Source organism: Cynocephalus volans, chromosome 10, assembly GCF_027409185.1.
Source record: "Cynocephalus volans isolate mCynVol1 chromosome 10, mCynVol1.pri, whole genome shotgun sequence".
NCBI lineage: Eukaryota > Metazoa > Chordata > Mammalia > Dermoptera > Cynocephalidae > Cynocephalus > Cynocephalus volans.
In genome coordinates, this window is record NC_084469.1 from 41,269,601 (window position 1) to 41,294,470 (window position 24,870).

The 24,870-nt window shown below is 42.4% G+C and overlaps 1 pseudogene; it reads right to left on the reverse strand.

The window, feature by feature from the left end:
- Positions 1-16,027: 16,027 nt before the first annotated feature.
- On the reverse strand, positions 16,028-17,962 carry LOC134387351 (basic proline-rich protein-like; annotated as a pseudogene).
- Positions 17,963-24,870: the final 6,908 nt, after the last annotated feature.

The following is a 24,870-nucleotide window of genomic DNA, read 5'->3' on the forward strand; positions in this document are numbered from 1 at the left end:
GGGTGTAATACCTCTGCAGAGATAGTGTAGACCACACTCCAGAGTGGTCTCACCCAGGGGGAAAGGGAGCCCAGCTACTTATCCATCAACTCTTGCCAGTCATTGGTTGAGGGATTTTGCCAGGAGGCGTCACCTTCCTGGCATGTCCTCACTTTGGCTGAGTGGGCTCCAGTGGCCAGATAGAGTCTAGAAGCAAAGAGTCAGGGTATGGGGTCAGAAGCCATTCTGGTCAGAGAGCAGTGTGTGCTACAGGAGGTCAGCGGACGTGTCCAGTCATTAAGAAAACCCAGCATTCCACTCACAGAGGTATTCAAGATTCGGCCATGAAAGTCCTCGTCACTCATGAACATCCCATCAATTTCATTGATCAAAAGAGGAAGGAATTCTTCCTCTGGCAGCCTGGTCCAGTCCTTCCATCTATTTTGGTTGTTTTTGTTGTAAACTTCAGTAATGAATCTCAAGTCATGAAGATTTTTTGTTTGTTTGTTTTTTGGTATTAATTACTCTTTTATGCAAATCCAGGATTATAATGCAATGCAGTAGGAATTTATAACAATTTCTGAGGCAGCAAATACTTAGATTAAGTAATCAAAGGAGAGAACTCACTGGACAGCTGTGGAACCACATATATCCATTTGCCAAGTTCATAATCTGCAAGATAGCAGCCTTCTGACAATTTTGATTTATGCTTCACATAATCATCTATTATCTTAATTTGTAACATTTCTTTTAAACTCACCTGAGGGCATGTTCTTTCAGAAGCTCAGTATGTGCAGTTAGTTGTTTGACTATACTTTTGGCAAATGGTTATTAAGAGAAGGATCTGTGTTTTTGACCGACACGGGACGTAGCAGGATTTTCAGCAGGTGCTGATGGGAGGGGACCCAGGGTATGAGAGAAGTCTCCTACAGATTTCTCAAGCAATGTAACATATTGATTAGCATGGAGACTGAGAAGTCCTGACTTGTCCAACAAGGTATCCTCCCAATAAGGGGGGAGAGGAGTGTCAGTCAACAAATGTTTATTGAACATTTACTATGTGCTAAACAAGTAATTCTTTTGGTCTCGGGATGCTTTACACTCTCAAACATCATTGAAGACCCCAAAGTACTTTTGTTTATGTGGTTATATCTAGCAATATTAACCATATTAGAAATCAGAACTGAGAAACATGTTAACATTTATTGTTAATTCACTCAAAAATAACAATAACAAAACCATTAATGTTAACATAAAAACATATTTTTATGAAAAATAACTATTTTCCCAAACAAAAAAATATATAATGGGAGGTAAAGCTACAATGTGCTTTACGTTTTTGCAAATCTCTCATATGTCTGGCTTGATAGAAGACAGCTGGATTTTCATATCTGCTTCTGCATTCAATTTGTTGCAATGAGTTGTTTTGGTTGAAGTATACGAAGAAAATTCGGCCTCACACAGATGTATGGTTGGACAAAGGAAGAGTATTTTAATAGCCTTTCAGATAACTGTGGTTATTTTTCTTTGATGTGGTATCCAAACTTGACAAGTTAGTAGTTTGTTTGTTTGCTTCTTTTTTCTTTTATCATTTTAACCATAAGTGTACATTTACATTGTTATACAACCATCACCACCAACCATCTCCAGAATTCTTTGCATCTTGCAAAACTGAAACTTTGTACACATTAAACAATAACTCCTCAACCTTACCTCCCCTGTCTTTGGCAACCACCTTTCTACTTTCTGTGAATTTGACTACTCTAAGTAACTCATATGAGTGGGATCATACAGTGTTTGTCTTTTTGTGACTGGTTTACCTCACTAAAGGTTCATCCGTATTATAGCATATATCAGAATTTCCTTCCTTTTTAAGGGTGAACAATATTCCACTATATGTATACACTACATTTTGTTTATGCATCAATCGGTATACGGTTGGGTTGCTTCCACTTTTTGTCGATTGTGGATGTTGCTGCTAGGAATATGGGTGCACAGGTATCTGATTGGGTCTCTGCTTTCAATTCTTTTGGGTCTATACCTAGAAGCAGCATTGCTAAATTGTATGCTAATTCTATTTTTAATTTTTGAGTAACCTCCATTCTGTTAAGTAGTATTTTTCAAAGGTTAGCTACAAGGTGGAATCTGAAGCCATATCAACTTTTATGATCTGTTGCATTAAAATCCACTGGTCTATCTTGCAATTTTAAGTAGATCTTTAACCCAGGCATGATTCTTAAAACAGTATGCGTGGGTCATTTGGAAATTATTGGTTCACTGAGTTATGTAGCTCTTTCACATAATGATTTATTTTTAATACAATATAAAACAATCACATTCATTAATATCACTGCTGATAGCATCAGAAAAGTCTTTATTTTTGCAAAGCTGTCAAGTTCACGGTGGGTAAGACAAGTTTTTTAAAATCCTGATTTTCACTTGAAGACTCGTGTTGTATCACTGGCAACAAACACTGCCAATTGTTTTCCTCGAAGTGACAGGCTCACCTTGTTCATTGTCAAGAACTTGTCTACCAAATACCAAAGTCTGAATGACTACAGTTGGTCATTTTTCAGGTAATAATGATATTCTATGCGGGAGGAGAGGTGCCAATTCAGTGTGCAATTCAAGCAATTGCCCACGCGCTTTTGTTGAGACAACTGTTGTCCTTTGGCGTGCAACAGAAGTATTTTATGTGTACTCCACATTCTGTTATAGAGAATATTAAATCACAGGCACTCAGGGATCAGTCAGAATTTAATAAAATTAATAATTGTTACTGTTTCATCAAGGACACTCTGAAATGAAACTGCATTTTTTTATTGCAGGTGTGTGGCAGTGAAAAATATGTCTACCAGGCAAGTCTGGCCATTGCCTCTACTTGTGCCAAGACTCCAGCAGTCTCACGCACCGCTGCTTTTGAACCATCAGTGCAAATAGCACCACAGTGAAAAGGGTGTATTGCATTGTACGGCTATATCAAAATTTATATTTATTTACTTATTTATTTTTGGCAGCTGGCTGGCCAGGGTATCTGAACCCTTGACCTTGGCGCAACAACACCATGCTCTGACCAACTGAGCAACCGGCCAGTCCTCAGAATTTAATTTTAACTGAACCCAGTTGTTACCTATTATAAAAATTCTGTACCCACCGTTCCGATATCTAAATTATTAAATATATGCAAGTATTTATATTTTCTTTCATACTATAAACTCTTACAGGTAAAATTAGTAGATGACGGGATCTTCATGTTTTAAAAATAGAAATGGATGCTGTCTAATTGTCTTCCAAAATATTGTTTCAACCTACTGCCCCACAGGACTGTAGGAAAAGGCCCGGTTGCCTGATGCTGCTCTTTGACCTCTGACCTGCAGAATGTTCTCCCTGTTTCTATGTTGGAGCATTTATTTTGGCCCATCCTCTAAGGAGAGAGGATCCGCTCAGACTGTGTTTTCCCTTGGCCCGTTCTCTGTCCAGTTGTCTAATCTCACCCCACTCTAAGACGCGTGCACGCCCATGCACACACCTTGATCTGCAGCAGACGGCAAAGTTGCTGGGAGCACATCTCCCAGACGAGCTTCGGCAGGAGATCCTTTATTCACTCTGTGTTATGAAATGTCATTTCCTACTCCCAGAGTCTGCGTTTCTGACCCTCCAATCTGATGAAAGAAACAGAAGACAAATTTTCTCCACGTAGCTTCAGATTCTTTCCTCCACGTGCCAGGGCCTCACTTTTCAGCTCATTGTAAGACCTTGGATCTGTGAGTAATAACTTGGTGTGCAGGAGAAATAAACTTATCCTACTCAAAAAAAGTTAAACCTGGACCAACTTCCTCCAACATTTTCAGACTTGAACATATGGTTGTATTCCAAATTTGTAGGGGAAGAAGGAAGTCCATTATACCCTCTGATTGTTTTTTATGATGATTATTTTTGATTGCGTAGTGAAATAAACAAGACATAAAATTTGCCATCTCAATCGTTTTAGATAGACAGTTCTGGAGTGTCAAGCACATTCACACTGTTGTGCAAGACTCCCCACCATCTGTCTCCAAACCGTTTTTATCTTGCAATACTGAAACTCTACACTGATTAAACAGTAACTGCTCGTGCTTCTTCCTCCCAGCCCCAGGTAATCTCTCTTTTACCTTTTGTCTCTAGGCGAGGTGCCCCCTATATGTGGAATCATACGATGTCTATCCTTCTGTGACTGGCTTCTTTCACTTAGCGTAATTGGCCCACTGATTTTGACAGCCTGCTTTCACGAGCCACTGCTTGACAGTGCCAGGCCGGTTCCATTGGAGTTTGTTTGCAAATGGATAACATCAGGATTTGCATGTTCCTAAGCAAATTTGGTCAGGAAGGCAGATGTACAAACAGTGTGATTGCTCTTGAAAGGGATTATTTGTCTAGTGAGTTTTCAGAAGAAATGGCACAGCATCACTGTCAATGAAGTTTTGGGCAAATGTCTACCTATTTAAACAACAACAAAACCAGGATGTCAGGCGTGTATTTTCTTGCCATTTCGTGGTAATGAGTACAATCTCCTGGAGCAGGAGGACTGCAGAATCACTGGGATGCCACTGTCTTTACCCTTCTTCTAAAACTGAGGGGTTCATCATGCTTAAGGCCGGTTTTGATCAACTCTTTTTTATTCCAGTACAACGTGGGTTCTACCCACCTCTGGTTGGGTTTGTTGTTGTAAAAATTCAAGTAGAGTGCAAGTACTCACACCCAAAGCATCATGTCAATGGCATTCCAATTCTTTATTAAAATTAACTTCAGCTATTAACAAAGTCGAAAGAATCCAAACACTCAAAGGATTGCAGAGCATGCTGTGTAGAAGCCGAAGGCTGTCTAGAAGAGGGAGGCTTGCCTTATTCTAGGTGTATGTTTACTGAGTGTATTAGCTCATTTCACTTTGCAAAAACACTACGAGGTGCTCATTATCAACTCTATTTTTACAAGCAACGAAACAAGAAAAAGGGGTTTAATAACTTCCTAAAATGGCAGAGCTAGGAAGCAGGATTTGAATTCAGGCCATTCAATTCTGGACTGTAGGGGCAAAATACTCATAAATTCCTGCTAAGATTCCTGACCTTTCAGCAGACTGCTGCTTATTTATTAGATTAGCCTGTTGAAGAGAAACCCTTTTAAGAGTAAGGTAAGCATTTTGTTTAAAAAATATTCATAAAATATAAAGTACTGCAAGTGGTATTCTTTGCGATTATGTAAATCCATGATAAAAGGTTTTAATAAATGGTTCTTGAAAGTATTTTGGGGGACTCAGCAAGCAAAAACATTTGAAAACCCTGTTCTAGTTTACAAATGACTTTGGAAGAGAACAATTATAATAATCTGATTTGATTAGAAATGAGAAATTATTAAAAAATTATTTAAATCTAATAGGTAAAAATACAACCTTGGAAATCTCTTTAATTACCTGGAATACATTAATGGAATATTAATAAAAGACAAAATAAGAGACTATTTCCAATATAGTACATGAAAATTGCTTTCTTTATGAAAAAACAAAATCAGGAATAACTCTGTTCTAAGAAAAATGTTAGTAAACAAAGCAAATGTGTAAAGTAGGCAGAGTGGATCCCACCCAGATGACCACAATTCCAGCAAGTATAAGGAGAAACTTTAATGGCCTTTCCTCTTTGTTAATAATGATACATGAAGCTAGGCACTACTTTTTAAACAAAACAATCAGACTTTTGCAGAATAAACCTGTGCATTTCACAGGATTATGACAGCAGATTAGGCAAGCCTACAGGGAGGAGATCTGGCTCCCAACCGCCTATTGAAAATTTAAAGGCATTTTTTTCTGCTTTCAGATCCCTATCACGTTCTCTACTCCATCGCAAGAGGCAGATTATTACAATCCCTCCAGGAGCTAATCAGAGGGGTCTCAGGGCAAAGAGGCTATTTGATTCAATTACAAGAATATTCGATGAATATCTACAAGGAGCTCAGAGCTCTTGTGGGTGAGAGCAGTTTTGGGGGTGCAGAAAAGATGAATAAGACAATGTGCTAGTTCTTAAACAGTTTATGGTCTTTTTAGGGAGAGGGGACAAAAGTGCATGAAGTAAGGAGCAAGCAGGGAGTGAGAGAGGAAGCTGAGAAGTGCTACGGTCGGTCGGTGCTCCCTGAATGCCTGGAGGAGGGGTTGGAGGTTGCACTGGGAAGTCTGAGCCAACGGTGTTGGGAGGACATATCTAACATGATGGTGGTCCCCCAGACCCCCCAAAAGCAAAGCAATGCAACAGAACTAAGAATTATAATTTAAGACATTTTTTCCTGAAATATGAAAATATTGGAAACTACATTTTTGAAAGTTATCATATTCCTAAGAATATCAACCCAGAATGACCAACACCCAGACATTCTAGTAAAAGTATTAGACTTAAGAAAGTGAAAGAAATTCTTTGGGCAAGAGACAAAAACAGCTAGTGACCCAGAAAGTGAATTCGATGATCAGATTTGTATAACAATGCTTTACACTGGAATAAAATGGAGTAACATTCTTCAGACAGTCCCTGCCTGAGGACTGCTCTAGAGGGCAAGCTACAGACAACGGAAGTGGTTAGAGAGACAGGGACATCGGGGCTGGGGCTGAGCTATCGGTGCACGGTGACTCCAGAGCTAGGATGAAATGAGGAGGACAGCGCCCATGATGCTCTATGATCTGACAATGTACAAAGGAATGACCATAAAAATAAGGGGGAAACAGGGAGAGCATATTAAAAAACTTTAAACAACTCTCAGAAACGATATTTGGTGTTAGAGTACAGTATTGCTGTTCTGAGACCGTGTGTGTGATACAGCATAAGCATGTTCTCTGCCTCCTATCTAACCATGGAATAGGTCACCCAGACACAGCATCAACAGTTTCTTTCTTTCACCAGTTTATATATATATGTGTGTGTGTGCGTGTATGCATATGTGTGTGTGTATTTGTATAAACCAGTGGCCACTTTGGGGGGCTTACTCAAACAACATTATTCTGCCTGAACTCCCAGGTTTCTGCAGCTGGCTGACTTCTGCTCATTTCTCCTGTCCTCGCTGCACTCCTGGCTGTCTGGGTTTAGTGGGTTTTTAAATCTGAAAGAAGACTTATCTTTAGACTGATACGAACTTCTGTTTGCTTTTTTAATCTCTAAATGTCTGTGCTGGACCACGGATAGCCATTTTCAATTTCCAACTAGATTGTTAACAGAATTAACCCTTTATTTTACTGAGATATTCCATTTTGTTGAAAACTCAGATTTTGCACCTGTGAATTTATCAGTCACTTGGCTCAGTGTGGTTTATTCCAGTGTCACTGAATGGCTGCTGGCTTAGTTCCTTCCTCTCTTTTCTGTCCCTTCTGTGGCAGGACGGGGACAGCGTCAGGTGGCCACGTTTTGGTTTTCTTTGTGGCACTCACACGTTGAAACTGTTGTTTCTGGGTTCACTGACTCTCCCACAGCAGCGGTGGCCTTGTTTGTTTGCTGCTATTTCCCCAGCATGTGGCAGCAATGGAATCTCAATAAATATTTGTTAAATGAATGAACACGATACTTTCAGTATAAAGTATTTGTGATAAAGCAGATATGTGTTCTTACACAAAGGCTCTATTAAGTGTACTTACTCTTTATCACAGACATTGGGAGTAAGAGACGGAGAAGTACAGGGAATTTTGTCGAATTCTAGATAAACATTCCCAAAGTTACCTCTGTTACCCATTGTTTTTAAGATTACCTGAACATCTCTCAGACTCGAGGGAATCAGCTTGATTTTTTTTCCCACCAAATAACTAACTGTTGCATGATGTTTTGCCTAAATAAATAAATGAACGGATAAAACAAATGTAATTATTTTAGTTGAATGAGATGAAGTGGGGTTATCATTCAGCCATAATGTATCCTACTACAAAATATGTTTTTAGGAAGAAAGAAAATTAATTTTTTCAGCTGCAGGAAATAAAAGGTTGTGAATGTCCTCAGGCCTTTCCCCACATCTTTCTTGATAAAGTCATTTGATGCTATTGTCCCACGTTTCAAATTTGAGACCATCCTGGAGGCCAGAAACAGGAGAAAGTAGAGTTTGAGGGCCAGGCTTGCGCCTTCATAATGGAAGACTTCGAACCCACCCCTCATCTACAGCACTGAGCTGAGGAGCCGCCTGTTCTTCCCAGCACCCAAGGGCCTGTCATAGGTCCAGCCTGGCTCTGGGGTCCCCTCTCTGCCGTGTCAGGCTGGAACTCAGGGCTCTGGACATAGAGGGGTCATGAGTGCCTTAGCTGAGTAGAGATAAAACGGGACTTACTCAAGCATTTCAGACAGGCCAGCTGTCCCTAAGTCATTGACCTAAAGTGGCCTGGGAGAAAGTAGGACCCCAGGGAGAAGTAGACAGAATATAACCACCGACCCCAGACCTGAGAGGGAGAGAGTGTGAGCCTTCAAACAGAGGGTGGAGCCTTGGGGCCTAAGTGGGTGTTGGGGGCCCAGGAGACCTGCCAAACCACTGAAAAAAAATTAACACAAATTTTTAATACTGTATATAAATATTCATGTGCCTCACAATTCAAAAGCAAAAGAGGAAAACATGAGAAAATGTCTCCCTCCGGCTCTGGAAGCTCTGACACCTGGCTCACCCGTGGTCTCTTCGAGGTATCCACTGCTTCTTGTGCTTTTTGCTAGAGCTACATGATGCATAAAAAAGCAAATGCATAGATAAATCTTTTTCTTTACAAAAATAAATAAATAAAACTTGCTATACATACGGTTTTGGCAACAAGTTTTAAAAATTTCATTTTATATCTAGAAGATTGTTTTATATCAATGCATAGAGTTTCCTCATTTGTACGGTTGCATATTGTTCTGTTGTATACATTTACAATACTATATTTTACCAGTCACCTATTGGCAGACATTTAGGGAGTTTCCAGTCTCCTGCTATTTGAGCCAGAGCTACAATGACTAACCATGTATTTAGGTTATTCCACAAATCTGAGAGTATGTTTATCTGTGTGACATATTCTGAGAAGTGGACTTTCTGGACAAAGGGTATATGTGTTGGTGATTTTAACAGATTTTTGCCAAATTGCCTACTACAGAAGTTGTATCAATTTACACACTCTGGCAATTTATGAGAGAGCCCCATAACCACTTTTTAATGGGCATCTGGGATCGTACCAGGTGGCCAGAGGGGAGCTGTTGAAGGTCCTGAACACTTGGATCCTTTCTGTATTGAGGTGATTTGGAATAAAAATACAAGGACCCAGGCAAGTATACTAATGGGGAAGAAAGGACAGGGTACACTGAAGAGTGTTGTGAATTTTCTGGAATGCCAAGCCCAGGTATGCATGTCAATGATGTAAGGAGCTATAATTTACTGAGTAGGTGAAGTCCATTTTGGCAGAATTTGTGCTAAGACATTTTAGAGTCTGGGATTTGTTGTCTTCCCAGCCTCAGGCCAAGGCACTGTTTGGCCAGTGGACCAATGGATTCTTAGCTGATCTGATTTTAGTTTTTTGGAAGAAGGTGGGGGAGACCACGTGTTAGGGAGTGATTTCTGCACAACTGATGAATTTAGCAGTGGCGTGGGTCCAATTTTGTCATTAAGGCTGCATGTACATGATGTGAAAACAACCTGTGAATTCCATACGCTCAAGTAGTTGGACTGTTGGGGGAGGGGACAGGAGGGGATCAGTTAAACGAATTGTTAGGTTTAATTGACTGGCCGCTTGAATTGATGAGACAGTTCCATTAAAATGGTCGATCCAATTAGGCCATGTAAGATGATTGAAAATACAGGATCGATTGCTTCTGGGTTAGTGTTTTCATTCAATGCAGGCTTAGCTGGGGGAATGCCTGGTCCCTCGTTTTAGCACCTGGGTGGCCTGAGAATGACTCGGGCTTCCAAAGTGTGCCATTTAATCCTAGGCAAAGCCCAGGCAACACAAACAACATGCTTCAATAATAATAGCAATAAGGTCAGTTTACTGTGTTTTTATTGTATTTTGAATCTCAAAGGGACGGGGGTAGCATGATGTTTTTAAGAGCCGTGGCTCTCTAAAGGTCTTAATCCAGGTCTGTAAAAACGGTGATATGCATGTTTGTTGTCATTTTATAGGCATTTTCTCCTGAACTCACTGCCCAAGAAGCTATTAGTTAATTTCCTTAAAATTTAGTCACAAACTACTACCAGGTGTAAGATAGAACCATATTATTTGTCGGGGAGTTAAATAACAAGCATTTTATGATGATCTGCGATACAGATCAGAGTTGGTTGTTTCACTGAAAGTCTACCATTGGAAATAGAGCTCTTTATCAAAACAGCTGATCTTAGCAATGTTAAATAATGTATTATGTGTCATAATAATACTTTTTCATTGTGGAAGAAAATAGCCATGCCAAATTTGGAAAATAAAGAAAAGAAAAACAAACAAACAGACAAACAAAAAACCCCCCCAAAACCCCCAGAGTCTATTCCTCCAGCCAAATTATGTTATTATCCACTTTGAATTTCCTCTAGGAAGGGGCAGGTAAAAATAAATTAAATCTGTATTTTAGATTATTTCTTCCTTGTAAGGTAAGCAAATTGAGAGTAAGCTATCCAAAAAGCGGCTAGGAACAGTTTGATGCTTTTCTAATCCTAATTGTGTGCATTAGAATCTTCTTTAATTTGGGGGAAAAGCTTTTCCACAGCTCTAAATCTTCAAATCAAAATCCTGCAATTACCTGGGACTTTACTTTGTTTCTCTTAGGAGTGAAAATTTACCTTACGATGCTTTTTGCAGACATGAAGGAAAAACCTAGTTTTTCCTGCCAGTGTTTCACATTAACTCCTCAAGTTCCAGAGATCCTGCAGCTTGTCTCCTGGTGGCAGACACAGGCCCAATCCAATTTCAGTTCCAGGCCTTCGTGGTGACAATTGCCAATTGGAATCTGACCTGTCTTGGGGAGGGAGAGGGGGACATGCGTTGATTCTCTTTTTTGGCTTCTACAGCTGTTTCTTAGGAACTGAATTGTAAGTAAAATCATTCTCTTAGCAAGTGCCCATTTAAAATGCCTGCTCCCAACATGGAGTTTGGAGTTAACACAGTTCAGGGTAGGTCAAAAAGTGTTTTCTGAAAGAACCACGCTCTTTTGTAGTCCAAAATTTTTTCAAAACCTTTGTTTGTTTTTTTTTAAATGAAAAAATAAAAGCAACAAGATAAAAGAAGGAAAAGAGATACCAAAGTGGTATCACTGCGGTCTCACTCATGCACTGACTCAGGGAGGGGCAGAGACACTCATTTTATTGAGCTCTTACTACCAGCCGGAGCTTTTTCTCACCTTGTCCCATTTAAGGAGGCACAGGAGACTGAGAGTTCCTGACGAGGGAGGCGGAAATGGGATGGGAAAGGAGGCAGTGAGGGAAAAGAGTTTCCTAAACTCCTAAAAGTTTCTCTTTTTTCTTTCTGGGGTATTTTTTTTTTATTATGGTAAAATATATAATATAGAAAATAAAATGTGTCATTTCACCCATTTTTCAGTATACAATTCGATGACATTAATTTACATTCCCAGTGTTGTGCAACCATCACCACTATTTCCACAATTTTTTCATTACTTCAAACAGAAACTCTGTACCCATTTAGCAATGACCCCTGACCCCATCCCCCCAGCCACTGGTAAACTCTCTTCTCCTTTCTGTCCCTGGGAGTTGGACCACTCCAGATACCTCGTGCACATGGAGTCACACAGTGTTTGTCCCTTTGAATCTGGCATGCTGCGGGCAGCATCACGTTTTCAAGCTTCCTGCAGGTGGCACGAGTGGGGTCTTCACTACTAGGAAGGCTGAATGATGTTCCCTCGCACGTGTGCAGCACGTTTATCCATTCATCTGGTGATGGCCCCTTTGCTCGCACCTTTCGGCCACTGCAAATAATGGTTCTGTGCACACAGGTGGACAGATGCCTGTCCCGAGTCCCTGCTTTCAGTGCCTTTGGGTGGATATGGAGGAACGGCACTTTCGCTTTTAAACCTTTCCTTCCTGGGCTTCCTCTAGAAAGGCCAATTCTACCTTCTGGAGATGGAAGCAGCAGAGTCCACATCAGGAAAGCAAACAAAGGGTTTTATGTTGGGTTTTAAACTGGAGACATATCTAAAGGGAAAAAAATCCCCCCCCCCAAAAAAAGCAAGGGCTCCCATTTTCCCCTCTTTTTCCCTTTCCAAATTTCCTGCCTCCTCCCCTCCCCCAATGCATGACAGCCCCCACCCCCACATAAGTATGTGAAGAGTGACTGGCCTCCCATGTTTATAAGGCTGCTCTGCAATGCGATGGCTCCTCCAGGACTTTATTAATGTCATTTACGATTCCCATAATAACTAAACCATGCTGTTCTGCAAACACCAGGCCTCGGAGAAGTCATTATCCCCGTGATCACAGCAAAACTTAATTCTAACGGGCTGCCTGCTGGTGCAATCCGTGGTGAGTAACTCTCTGTGTTCTGGCAGTAAAAACAAATTAAATTAAAGATCCCTGTTCACCAAAGGCCTAATTCTAATTTTTGCAAAGTTTCCGTATCATGTACAGAAAGTGCGCACTAACATGCTCCCCCCGCCCCCTGGGGAGCTACATGGAAAAGAAATTCCAATAGGAGAATTATTAAATTTCCCCATTAATTTTGTGTTACACCCTTTTAGCATTTATTAATAATATTAGGAACATTCAAAGATCTGTCCTCTTTGAATTTTGTAAAGCGTTTATGGAAATTAGACTTCGCTGGGGAGATGTGAATTGCTGAAAATCGGAGATGAGTGAGACAATAGATTAAAAGGGAGTTTGCTTTGGTAGTAAAAATGGTAATGGAGTTTCTTCCTCTTTTAATGGCATGGGAACATTTCAGGGAGTATTTTAATACTGTTTTCCCTTGCAAGAATTTCAGTTCAAGCATCTCCTTCTTCTGTCGTTTAATGACTGATTTTCATCTTGCCTTTGATAGAGCAGACCTTGAAAACAGTGCATGTTGGCTGGGAAAAGCGGGCACAGTTTCTCTACAGGTGGGGGCGTAGAAAAAATGGCTCCTCTGAGAAGAGGTGTGTGGGTAGGCGTCCCACACCCCTCGGTTGGTTGGTTTATTGTTATTGCATGACTATGGTGAATAGTTCAATCTCTTGTACCCCACTGTCTTTGAAATGGAGTCTAGGGTTCTCAAACAGTCTTTCCCAAGTACACGTGAGCTGCTCTGTGCTTAAATGTGAAGGTGGAGAAATGAATCGAACAGGAGACCAAAGCTTATTGAACACCTATCAAGTCCCGGGGACTGTATCCTGGATGCTTTTAGAGATCTTTAAAAAATTTTAATCCTCCCAGCAGACCTTTAGGGTGGTTGGGCATTTTGATCCTATATGATGGACAAGAAAACTTGCTCAAGGTCACGTAGCTTGCCCAGAACTGTCATTCATTCATTCATTCATCCATTCCACACACTATTTTTTGAGCACCTGTTTTGCACTAGGCATGCTACTAGGCTCTATGGTGAAGCAGCCGTGCACAGGACAGATGCGTATCATCTAGTGGGGGAGAAAAACAAAAGAAGCAATTAGGACAGAGAACGAAAAGCCAGTTGTGAGAAACCACCTTTCACTGGGAGGGCTTCCGTGGGATGGAAGCGAGTTGAAGTGGCAGCAGGAGCTGCAGGTGGGAAGAGAGCCGAAGAGAGGAGTCTGGCCGAGGCAGCGACAGGGAGGTGAGAGATGGGCGTGGCATACTGAAGCACCTCGGAGTGTGTCCCCACCTGGCTGGAGTGGGACTTAAAATCCAAATACCAGTCTCCCTCTCCTGAGCCTCACTGGATCCAGTGAAGTTGATGGAAGATTTCATGAATCACTTGGTACAGAAGCCCCAAACCATCTTGACCTGCAATCCTACCATTAAGGCTCAGAGCAAACGCACAGTCTATCTGTACCTGCTGTTTCTGGGGTCACTCCAAAAGCATCATCTGGACTTTGGAATCCACAAGTCTACAAGCTTCTGGCTTTAGGTAAATGAGGATCTCTTGGGGTAAGCATGAGCTTGAATTCATTTGAGTGTTGGAGGCAGCTGAGAAGAGTTCTCTACAGTCTCCCTTGGGAAATTCATAATCCCTGGCACAAGGATTGTCATGCCCAGTGTGGCTCTGTCTGGGTGTGAATGAAAAAGGAGCAAGCTGTCATCCAGATGTTTCTAGCAATCTAAAGGAAAACCCTTCTGGATCTTTCAGGGTGGGACAGAGCAAGGTCTTAGTGATATGTCATTAAGACAAATGAGCAAGTTTATCCTGCTCAGTGAAATGGTTGTGTAGAGAATAACTTCCCTGGTGGGCTGCTGAAATCAGCATCTCTAGAAGATTAGGAATCAGAGTTGTTTGAGAAGCTGGAAGAAGTGGCTGATCCATATATTACAGGACTTAATGACAGGCTGTCAGGTCCATAGTTCTGGTGGGTGGAAGGTTTCCTGGAGCACTGTAGCTTGATGCTCATCTCAGGTATTACAGGCCTCTGATCATCCTCTCTCATGCTCTCTCCATGGGTATATCTCCCTGTTTCCCTGTCTGGGGACCTACGTGTGTGTATGTCTTTCCCTTAGTTAATCATAGTATATATCTTTGCTTGGGCAACCCTACCCTCCAAAGCAGAAACTAATCTGCAGATTAGTGTGAAGTGAATTATTAGAAAGTAGTCCCAGGGAAAAATTGTAGGAGACTAAAGAGATGGACTTGGAAAGGGAGGAGGTCAAAGACACCCAGACGCCACGCTCTGTTCTTGCAGGGGACAGGGTAGGTCACACTGGAAAGTTGTCCCAAGCAGGGGCAAGGAGCTGGAGTGTTTGTTTAACTGTATCCTTGGGCCACTGGTTAAGGGCTTAACCCAGGGATGTGTAAGCCCCAGGCACTGCCAGCTCTCAGGCTCGTAGGTGAAGAGCAGCAGGTGCTGGCTATGGGGAGTGAGCGTGCAGGCCCTGTGTGCACAAAGATGGGTAGGGCCACAGGGGAAGAGTGGCAGCATCACTGCAGTGTGAAAATGATACCGTGCAGCTGTCTGTGCATCACTTGCTGAGGTGCTTTATTATTTTCTTCTTTTAAAAAAGCATGTGGCTTGGATGTATTTTTAAAAAACAAAGCTTGTTGATGTGTACTAGTGTTTTATCTTCAATTTTTAGTGATTTTTTTTTTCTTTTGGCTGGTCCTTCACAGCAGTGGTTTTCAATGTGTGGTCCTTGGACCAGAAGAACAAGTGTCATGGTGCAGGTGGGGGGTGAGAGCACTTGTGGGAGATGCAGATCCTCGGCACTCACTCCAACCCTGTCCAATCAGACACTCCGGGGGTGGGACTCAGAAGTTAGGGTTTTAACAAGTTCTCCAGGTGATTCTGATGTTTTTCAAAGTTTGAGAATCACAGCTTTAAAGACTGGGCAAGTGTTATGGAAACAGGAAAGGAAGGAAGGATACACATCTGTTCAGCACCTGCTTTAACCAAGTAGAATCGTAAGTACTGTATTGTCATGACTGTGTTTATTACTCATGATTTCCACCTAACTCCTGTGAAGTGAATATTATAAATGACACTTTCACTAATGAAGAGACTGAAAGTCAGGAAAGTAAGTTGACTTGCCTAAGGTCATATAGGCAGAGGCAAGGTCAGGATTTGAACCCAGGCCTGCTCTTTCTAGTGCATTGTGCTGAATCAGGAAGCTAGATGCCAGAGAGTGATGTTCATAGTGAAAAACAGAGATAAGCATAGCCCCATTAGCACAGACTAGAGGAAGATGCAGACTGCCTGGGGTTCTGACTGTGACCTGCAGCACGTTGAGTGGAGCAGAGAGCAATAAGTACCAGTGGAGGAGCCGGGGCAGTGAGGATCAACGTCACAACCGATGTGTGACAAACATCTCCTTCTCTCAAATATTCTAGTGAAAGGTAAGCCTGAAAGGGAGTAGATTCTGTTATTATGAGAATATATTATGTTCAAAGGGTAGATATTTGGCTCTGTAAAAATAAAAAAAAAAATAATCATGTAATCGTGTGTTAGTGGTGGTGGTGATATCGGTGGAGGTGGTGATGATGGTGAAGGTGGTGATGATGGAGGTGTTGATGATGGTGGAGCTGTTGGCAGTGATGGAGGTGTTGGCAATGGTGGAGGTGGTAGTGATGGATGGTGAAGGTGGTGGCTATTGATGGTGGAGGTGGTGATGGTGGAGGTGGTGGTGATGGTGGAGGTGGTGGTGATGGTGGAGGTGGTGGTGATGGTGGTGGTGTTGGTCATGGTGGAGGTGGTGGTGATGGTGGAGGTGGTGGTGATGATGGTGGTGATGGTGATGGTGGTGGTGATGGTGATGGTGGTGTTTGTGATGGTGATGGTGGTGCTGATGGTGGAGGTGGTGATGACAGTGTAGGTAGAGGTGAAGGTGGAGGTGGTGGTGATGGTGGTGGTATTGGTGATGGTGGAGGTGGTGGTGATGGTGGAGGTGGTGGTGTTGGTGGAGGTGTTGGTGATGGTGGTGGTGTTGGTCATGGTGGAGGTGGTGGTGATGGTGGAGGTGGTGGTGATGATGGTGGTGATGGTGATGGTGGTGGTGATGGTGATGGTGGTGCTGATGGTGATGGTGGTGCTGATGGTGGAGGTGGTGATGACAGTGTAGGTAGAGGTGGAGGTGGTGGTGATGGTGGTGGTATTGGTGATGGTGGAGGTGGTGGTGATGGTGTAGGTGGTGGTGATGGTGGTGGTATTGGTCATGGTGGAGGTGGTGGTGATGGTGGAGGTGGTGGCGATGGTGGAGGTGGTGGAGATGGTGGAGGTGTTGGTCATGGTGGAGGTGGTGGTGATGGTGGAGGTGGTGGTGATGGTGGAGGTGGTGGTGATGGTGGAGGTGGTGGTGTTGGTGATGGTGGTGGTGGTGGTGGTGGTGATGATGGTGGTGTTGGTGATGGTGGTGGTGATGATGGTGGAGGTGGTGATGACAGTGGAGGTAGAGGTGAAGGTGGAGGTGGTGGTGATGATGGTGGTGATGGTGATGGTGGTGGTGATGGTGATGGTGGTGTTTGTGATGGTGTTGGTGGTGGTGATGGTGGAGGTGGTGATGACAGTGCAGGTAGAGGTGAAGGTGGAGGTGGTGGTGATGTTGGTGGTATTGGTCATGGTGGAGGTGGTGGTGATGGTGGAGGTGGTGGTGATGGTGGAGGTGGTGGTGTTGGTGATGGTGGTGGTGGTGGTGATGATGGTGGAGGTGGTGATGGTGGAGGTGGTGATGACAGTACAGGTAGAGGTGAAGGTGGAGGTGGTGGTGATGGTGGTGGTATTGGTCATGGTGAAGGTGGTGGTGATGGTGCTGGTGGTGGTGATGATGGAGGTGTTGGTGATGGTGGAGGTGGTTATGACAGTGGAGGTAGAGGTGAAGGTGGAGGTGGTGATGTACGTGGTGGTAATGATGGTGGAGGTGGTGATGGTGGAGGTGGTGATGACAGTGGAGGTAGAGGTTAAGGTGGAGGTGGTGATGATCATGGTGGTATTGGTCATGGTGGAGGTGGTAGTGATGGTGGTGGTATTGGTCATGGTGGAGGTGGTTGTGATGGTGGTGGTATTGGTCATGGTGGAGGTGGTGGTCAAGATGGAGGTGGTGGTCATGGTGGAGGTGGTGGTGATGGTGGTGGTGATGGTGATGGTGGTGGTGATGGTGATGGTGGTGCTGATGGTGGAGGTGGTGATGACAGTGTAGGTAGAGGTGGAGGTGGTGGTGATGGTGGTGGTATTGGTGATGGTGTAGGTGGTGGTGATGGTGTAGGTGGTGGTGATGGTGGTGGTATTGGTCATGGTGGAGGTGGTGGTGATGGTGGAGGTGGTGGTGATGATGGTGGTGATGATGATGGTGGTGATGATGGTGGTAGTGGTGATGATGGAGGTGTTGGTGATGGTGGAGGTGGTGATGACAGTAGAGGTAGAGGTGAAGGTGGAGGTGGTGGTGTACGTGGTGGTAATGATGGTGGAGGTGGTGATGGTGGAGGTAGTGATGATGGTGCTGGTAGTGGTAATAGTTATAGCAGGTACCACTCATCAAATCTCATTAAATACCAGGTATTGTATTATAACAAACCTTATTGTATTGTCTTATTCAATCCTCATAACAACCCAATGGTGGTGGAGTATGGAGAGTGACATTAGCACCATTTTACAAATGAAGAAACTGAGGCTTCGGAAAAGAGTGCACTTTCCCAAATGTAAGGGGCAAAAGCTAGAATTGGTGTGACTTATGCATTGCTAAGCGGGGTTAACTTTTGTGGAGTACTCACTCTATGCAGGAACTCTGCTTAGCCCTTTAGTTGATCCTCATAAGATCTTTATTAGGCAGATCCCACTGCAGATAAAGAAACAGAAGAACAAGAGGTGACTATTGTACTCATGCTCACAGGTCTATAAGCAGCAGAGCCCACATTTGGCCACTAAACTACGCTGTGTCTCAGTACATATTCAGGCAAGGAATGTGACTGATTCTTTACAGGATTTCATGATGACTTCCTGTGTTTTTTTGGTGCTTTCCTGGAGAAATTGTTTTAGTTCCTGACTTTATAAACCCCTGGGAACTCCAGTTCCCAAATTTCAGTTGCTTCAAAGAGCTGCATGTGTTTGTGGTTCTTTACCTTTCCACATTTGGCACATGAAATTGCATTTATCCAGTCCAAATTCCATCCTAATTGACTGATTGAAACCGGATTCTATTTCAAGTGTGCTTTGTAATTGAGCACTCTCCTCTGGCTATAGCTTCAGGTCACCCATATAAAAGAAAAGACAAATCTTGAAGTCTTATCTCTTTCTGAGAGAGTAACCATCATTTGGCTTATTTTGTATCCTACTACAGTGGGTTCAAAGCTAAGCTAAATTACAAAGAGCTCCAGCTGTCACTCTGGAAGATGCCTTTTTGTATATCCGTCTGGAAAGGATTTGTTCCCATGGAGGCTTCTATACCTTACAGATATCAAATGCTGCTTGGGATAGGTGGGCTGGGACTTGGAAATCCTTTCATCCCTTTAAGATTTTCTTTGTAATTGCTTACCCCTTGATAGTGTTTGACCTGTACTGACATCTCCTAACACCTTTGGTTAATAGTCATAGTCCTACAGAAGAAATGTGGCTGTTGTGTCTTATACGAGAGGTAGCTTGAGAGGTAGAGTAGCGTAGTGGTTTAGCAGTGCTATCTAAAATGTGGTCTGCCCACTAATGTTGGTCTATAACTGTTTGTTACTGGTTCCTAAGGAGATAAGGAGCTTGCTCCAGAATGTAAATCAGCTATGAAACTAAGCATACTGTTAGCTCAGCTGGTAATGTTTCATAGCAAGACTTTCTCAATGAAGGAGGCAGTGCATAGATTTACAACTTGGTGTAAACTCATCTTGTCACAGATGAGTATAGAAAAGTCTAAAGTCTAACTACTTTGTGTAGCTCTGGTTTAGAGCACAAATTATGGCACCAAACTTCCTGGCTTCAGATCCTTACTCTTCCACTTATTAGCTGATGATTTGGGTAGGTTATCTAACTTCTTTGTGACTCAGTTTCCTCACTATGAATGGAGAATAATATTAGTACCTACTCATATTATTGGTACCTACTATATTAAATGTATATCTTTGTATATACATACACATATGTGTATATAAACTACATATGTAATATATATGTAATATGTATATAGTTATATATACATATATGTGTGTATATACACTACATAGTAAACACTATGCAAGTGTTAATAATAACAACAATAATAGCAACAACAGCAACAATTTTATAAATGAAACAACAAGCATGGTCCTGCAGGGACAGCTTAGAGGTGTGTCTCCTTTGAACTGAGATGATTGCAGAATGGTTGAGCTGGTTAACTAATGAAAGCAGAAGCTGGGCTTGAGCTTTGCACCTGATAAGGATTTGATCTACAAAGTTTTATTTGCTGACTCTGTAAATTGCCATCCCTACCCTCATCTACCTCTGGAGAAAGATAGGAGACTCCCAGTTAAGAAGTGACCAGGGTTGGGGGAGGGAGAAAAGTTATTGCATGTTCCGATTGATTTGTTCACTTAGTGCAAATGTCTGAGTTGTGAGCTCCACGAAGACTGTATTTATCACGTAGCAGCACTCTATAAATGTTTGTTGAATGAATGACTACTAATGCCACCAGAAATGCAAAATTGTTCATGCCGTGGAGGACTTCAGGTCTATAAATTAGCATGCTTTCAGATTTAAAAAAAAAAGGAAAGTAACTTAGTTAAGGTGCTACTACACATTATTTAATCTCTTTGTACTGGCTCAATACAGCTTGGCCAAGATTACCTCTGGCTTTTTGTGCTTTTATTTAAAAGGCCTGGTGAGAACTGAGCCCCAAGCAACTCATCCTTTACGCATTACAGTTACACTCTCAATGCACTGTGAACAGAACCTGAAGTCTATTTTACAAGCTTTGCTTTGGGTCCTAGAATTAAATCTTCAAACCTTTCTTCATGCTAAAGAGTACTGTTGAACAATAATCAAAAGTCCTTGCCTTCGGAACCCACGGAGATCAATTCTAAAGACCCCTAAAACTGAGCATTGCAGGAATATTGTATTCAATAAAGAAAGGTAAGAGGGGAAGCAGGCATGTTAATTTTATTTGTTTTTATTTTCTCTCTTTTCCCCAAGGGTAAAAATGAAGACTGGCAGAATATATTGGACTAAAGTAGAGACTAGATCCAGATAGCTTAGGTTTAAGGAGTCAGGCTATGTTTTGGAAAGCTGATTCTGATTTTTGTTACTTTTTAAAAACTATTTTAAATTATGGTAAAATAAATGCAGCATAAAATTTGCCATCTTAACCATTTTTAAGTGTATACAGCTCAGTGGCACTAAGAACATTCACTTTGTTGTGCGGCCGTCACCACCACCCAGCTCCAGAGCTCTTTCCAACTTGCAAAACTGAAACTCTGTACCCATTAAACAGTATCTCCCTGTTGCGCTTTCCTTCACCTCAGCCTGGAACAACCACCATTCTACTTTCTGTCTCTATAAATTCAGTTACTCTAGGTACCTCATGTACGTGGAATCATACAGAAATTGTCCTATTGTGACTGGCTTGTTTCACTTGGCACACTGTCCTTACGGTCCATCCACGTAGCACGTGTCAGAATTTCCTTCATTTGTAAGGTTGGATAATATTCTATCGTGTGTACATACCACATTTTTTTTTTTTTTTGTCCATTGATCAGTCCATGGACACTTGAGTGCTTCACTTTTGGCTACCGTGAAAAATGCTTCTGTGAGCACGGCTACATGGAAAACTCTTTGAGCTCTGATTTCAGTTATTTTAAAAATGAATCTTGATATTTGAATCTGAGCACCAGTAGTCTACGGTAGTGACCTTCAGCAACTCCCCAGATCTTTATAATAGTCAAATTTTGTCTTCCTTCTCTTTCCCTTTTTCTGTTTTTGTCTGTCTGTCTCTGGTGTATGCTTTTGTGGGTGAGAAGGTAAAAGGATGATGTCTTCTACTCCCACACCTGTCTGCAAGGTGTTTAGGTTTCATCCAAGTACTGACAGGACAATTACCAAACACATTTGTGGGGAAATTGACCAAATGTACTAAGCTTTAGATTAAGGTGGATCTAGTATAAAAGCTAATGTCTTTACGTGAGTGAAAGACCCAAATTAAAGATAGAGCCCCTGGATTTAATTGTTATTTTTATAAAATCAACTTGTTATCAGATTATGCAAGTCTCCACTTACAAGATATAGTCATTTGAGACGATCTGTTGTCCAGTCAAAACAGGAAAAAGGTCAGATTCAGAATATGAAACATAATCTTCCTAAGGTCTCTGTGCAGAGATATGGAATTTTGAGCTGTAGCATTCTAATTTAAATTAAGTAAAAGTAAAAGCCTGAAGTAAAGCTGGCTGAAGAAAAAGGAAAGTTGCATGCTGGAGCTCCAGAGCTGCTCTCCTGGTCTCCCGGACACGCAGGGCTCCAGATGCCAGGTGAGGCCCATGCCTTTCGGAGGGAAGCTAGGGCAGTGCTGGCACATTCCCAGAGCCTGGAGAAAACCTCCAGCAGTGTTAGGACTGTACTGTCTATTCCCCTACTGATGACTTACTTGGTCTGGACAAGTCATGCATGTCCAAGCAGTGGGCAGGGGTGTTGTAACAGAAATGAATGTGTTTAACCGATAAAATACACATGCAGAGGAAAAAAGACAGAAAGAAAATACACTAAAATGTGAAAAGTTTGGTTTGGGTTGGTGATTTTTTTTCTTTTTTCTAGTAAAACCTTTTTCTTCTTTTCTGGTAACAGAAGACATTGTATATGGTAAATTATGAGGGGGGAAAAGAAAAGAAATGTGCATTTGACTTGATTTGCCTCAGCGTTCTCTCTCTACTGCTGCTACTGCTAGTGACAAGTCAGCCCCTGCCCCGGCTCTTGACCTTCTGTGCTCTCTGGCAGCCCCCGCCCCCTTTCCTGCTCTGCCTGTTGGAGACTTTTGTCATGGTTGGACGCTTGACTTTCATTCTCTTTTCCTAAAAGTGCCCAGATTTCCTTTTGGGGAATCACATCTCCACCACGGGATACTCCCTTGGTGCAGTGGTGAGTAGGTGGTACCTGCCTTCTTTTTATGAAGCCAAAGAGGCCCTGGAAATCTCCTATGACCATCTTCTCTCTCTGCCACCTGCTTGAGAAAAGGGGCAGACCTGGGTCCTGAGTTCGTCCATTCAGGCGTGTCTCCTGTGATTTTGAATGTCTGATGGAGCACCACCAGGATTTAAGAAACTCAGCCGGCACATTCATTCCGGTGGCAGCAGCCTGGGAACACTATTGACTAGTGCTCACCCCCGAGACTTTCTGGAACTGCCTGGTTCTACTCCATTCTGCCTTCTCGTTGAACCTCTGAACTTCCCTTTATTTTTCCAGTCAATTCCCCTTTTGCTAAAGATAACGAGAATCCGTTTCTGTTACTTGCAACAGAGTCCTAATTGCACATTCATTCCGGTGGCAGCAGCCTGGGAACACTATTGACTAGTGCTCACCCCCGAGACTTTCTGGAACTGCCTGGTTCTACTCCATTCTGCCTTCTCGTTGAACCTCTGAACTTCCCTTTATTTTTCCAGTCAATTCCCCTTTTGCTTAAGATAACGAGAATCCGTTTCTGTTGCTTGTGACCAGAGTCCTAATTGAAATCCGGAGCGTTGCAGTCCGGGATGTGGTTATTGCAAGTGTGCTGCCGAATGCTAGCATTGCCTCACCTGCCCTCCCAGCACAGCAAGCTCAGGTTCTAGAGCAGATGCCCACTCCAGAGGAAGCAGTGAGAGCGCTCAGGTCCCCGCAGCAAGCAGAATCCCCCCCCCCCAAAAGAGTTTAATAGGAGAATCTGAACACGGAGACAATTTTCACAGGTGTAGAAAGTTAAGAAAACCTAAAAGGAATATTGATCACACAGGGACTAGCCAGAGTGGAAGCTGTTGTCACCTTCGAGACAGAGGAGAAATGGTGTTACTGGAGCCCAGTGAGAGCTGGCATGGGGGGCTGTGGAGGAGGGGCTGTCCCACAGGGGCTTCCTCAAGGGCAGAGGTCCCTTTCCTCTTTTCTTTTTTTTCCCCTCCTCCCTCTTCCCTCCCTCCCTCCCACCCTCCCCTCTTTTTCACTTTCCTTTCTTCTTTATTGAGATATAATTTACATATCATATAGTTCACCCATCTAAAGTGCAGAACTCAATGACGTTTAATATATTTACAGAGTTGTACAACCATCAGTTTTGAAACATTCTCCCTGCCCCCCAAAGAAACTTGTACCTATTAGCAGTCACTCCCAGTTTCCCTCCAACTCTCCTTGCCCTCAACCCCTGACAATCAATAATCTACTTTTTTTTGTTTGTTTGTTTCAAATCAATTTGCCTATTCTGGACATTCTTATACAGTAGATTCTTGTTATTCTTAGCAGTTACATTCTATAAAGTTGCTGCAAACAATGAATTAGCAGATACTGAATCGTTGCTCTTCTAGGGGACTTTTGTAGCACTGGTCAAAACATTTTTGTCAACTGGTCAATACATAATGTTGCTTTACGTTATGTTTCTGCTTAAAGACACCTTATTTAATATTATCATTGATTCATTAACATTGAATCCTGGCCAACAGCACCCTAACTCATAAGTATTTCTCTGTAGGGCACATCACAGCCTTCCCATATGTAGGAACACCAGACAGCACTTGAACACTGTGCCTGGGGGCCATTTTAAGCAGGGAAATTGCTAACAAAAAGCACAAAATAGCAAAAAAAAAAAAAAAAAAGTGGACTAAATAAGCAGAGAAAAGGACACTTGTTTGTAGGATCAGGGCTGAAACGGGAAGGCAGAGGGCGGCCTTGTTTGATCTCAGCTGGAGCATGCACACTGGGCAACTCCACTGCTTGCTGCTCTGTGCACGCCCGCAAATGACCGCAAAAGTGCTGACAGTGTTACTTTTGGGGTTACAAATAAATTTCAGCAAGCAGGTGAATTTGCTATTACGGAATCTGCAAATAATGAAGATCTACGCTAAATGAAAGGACAATATGAAAGGACGCTACAGTATAGCGTCCTTTCGGATGGCTTTTTTCACTAAGCAAAATGCTGTCAGGTTTCGTGCTCGCTTCGGCAGCACATATACTAAAAAATGCTGTCAGGTTTCAACATTCAGGAGCGTGTTTTCAGGACTTCCATTCTTTGCTTCTTGCCGAATAACTTGTATTGCATTGTATGGATGAACCACGTTTCATGTATCCATTAATAGGTTGGTGGCCGTTTGGGTTGCACCCCCCCTTTTGGCTACTATGAATAATGCTGCTATAAAAATGTACCACGGACAAATGTTTTCATTTATCTTGG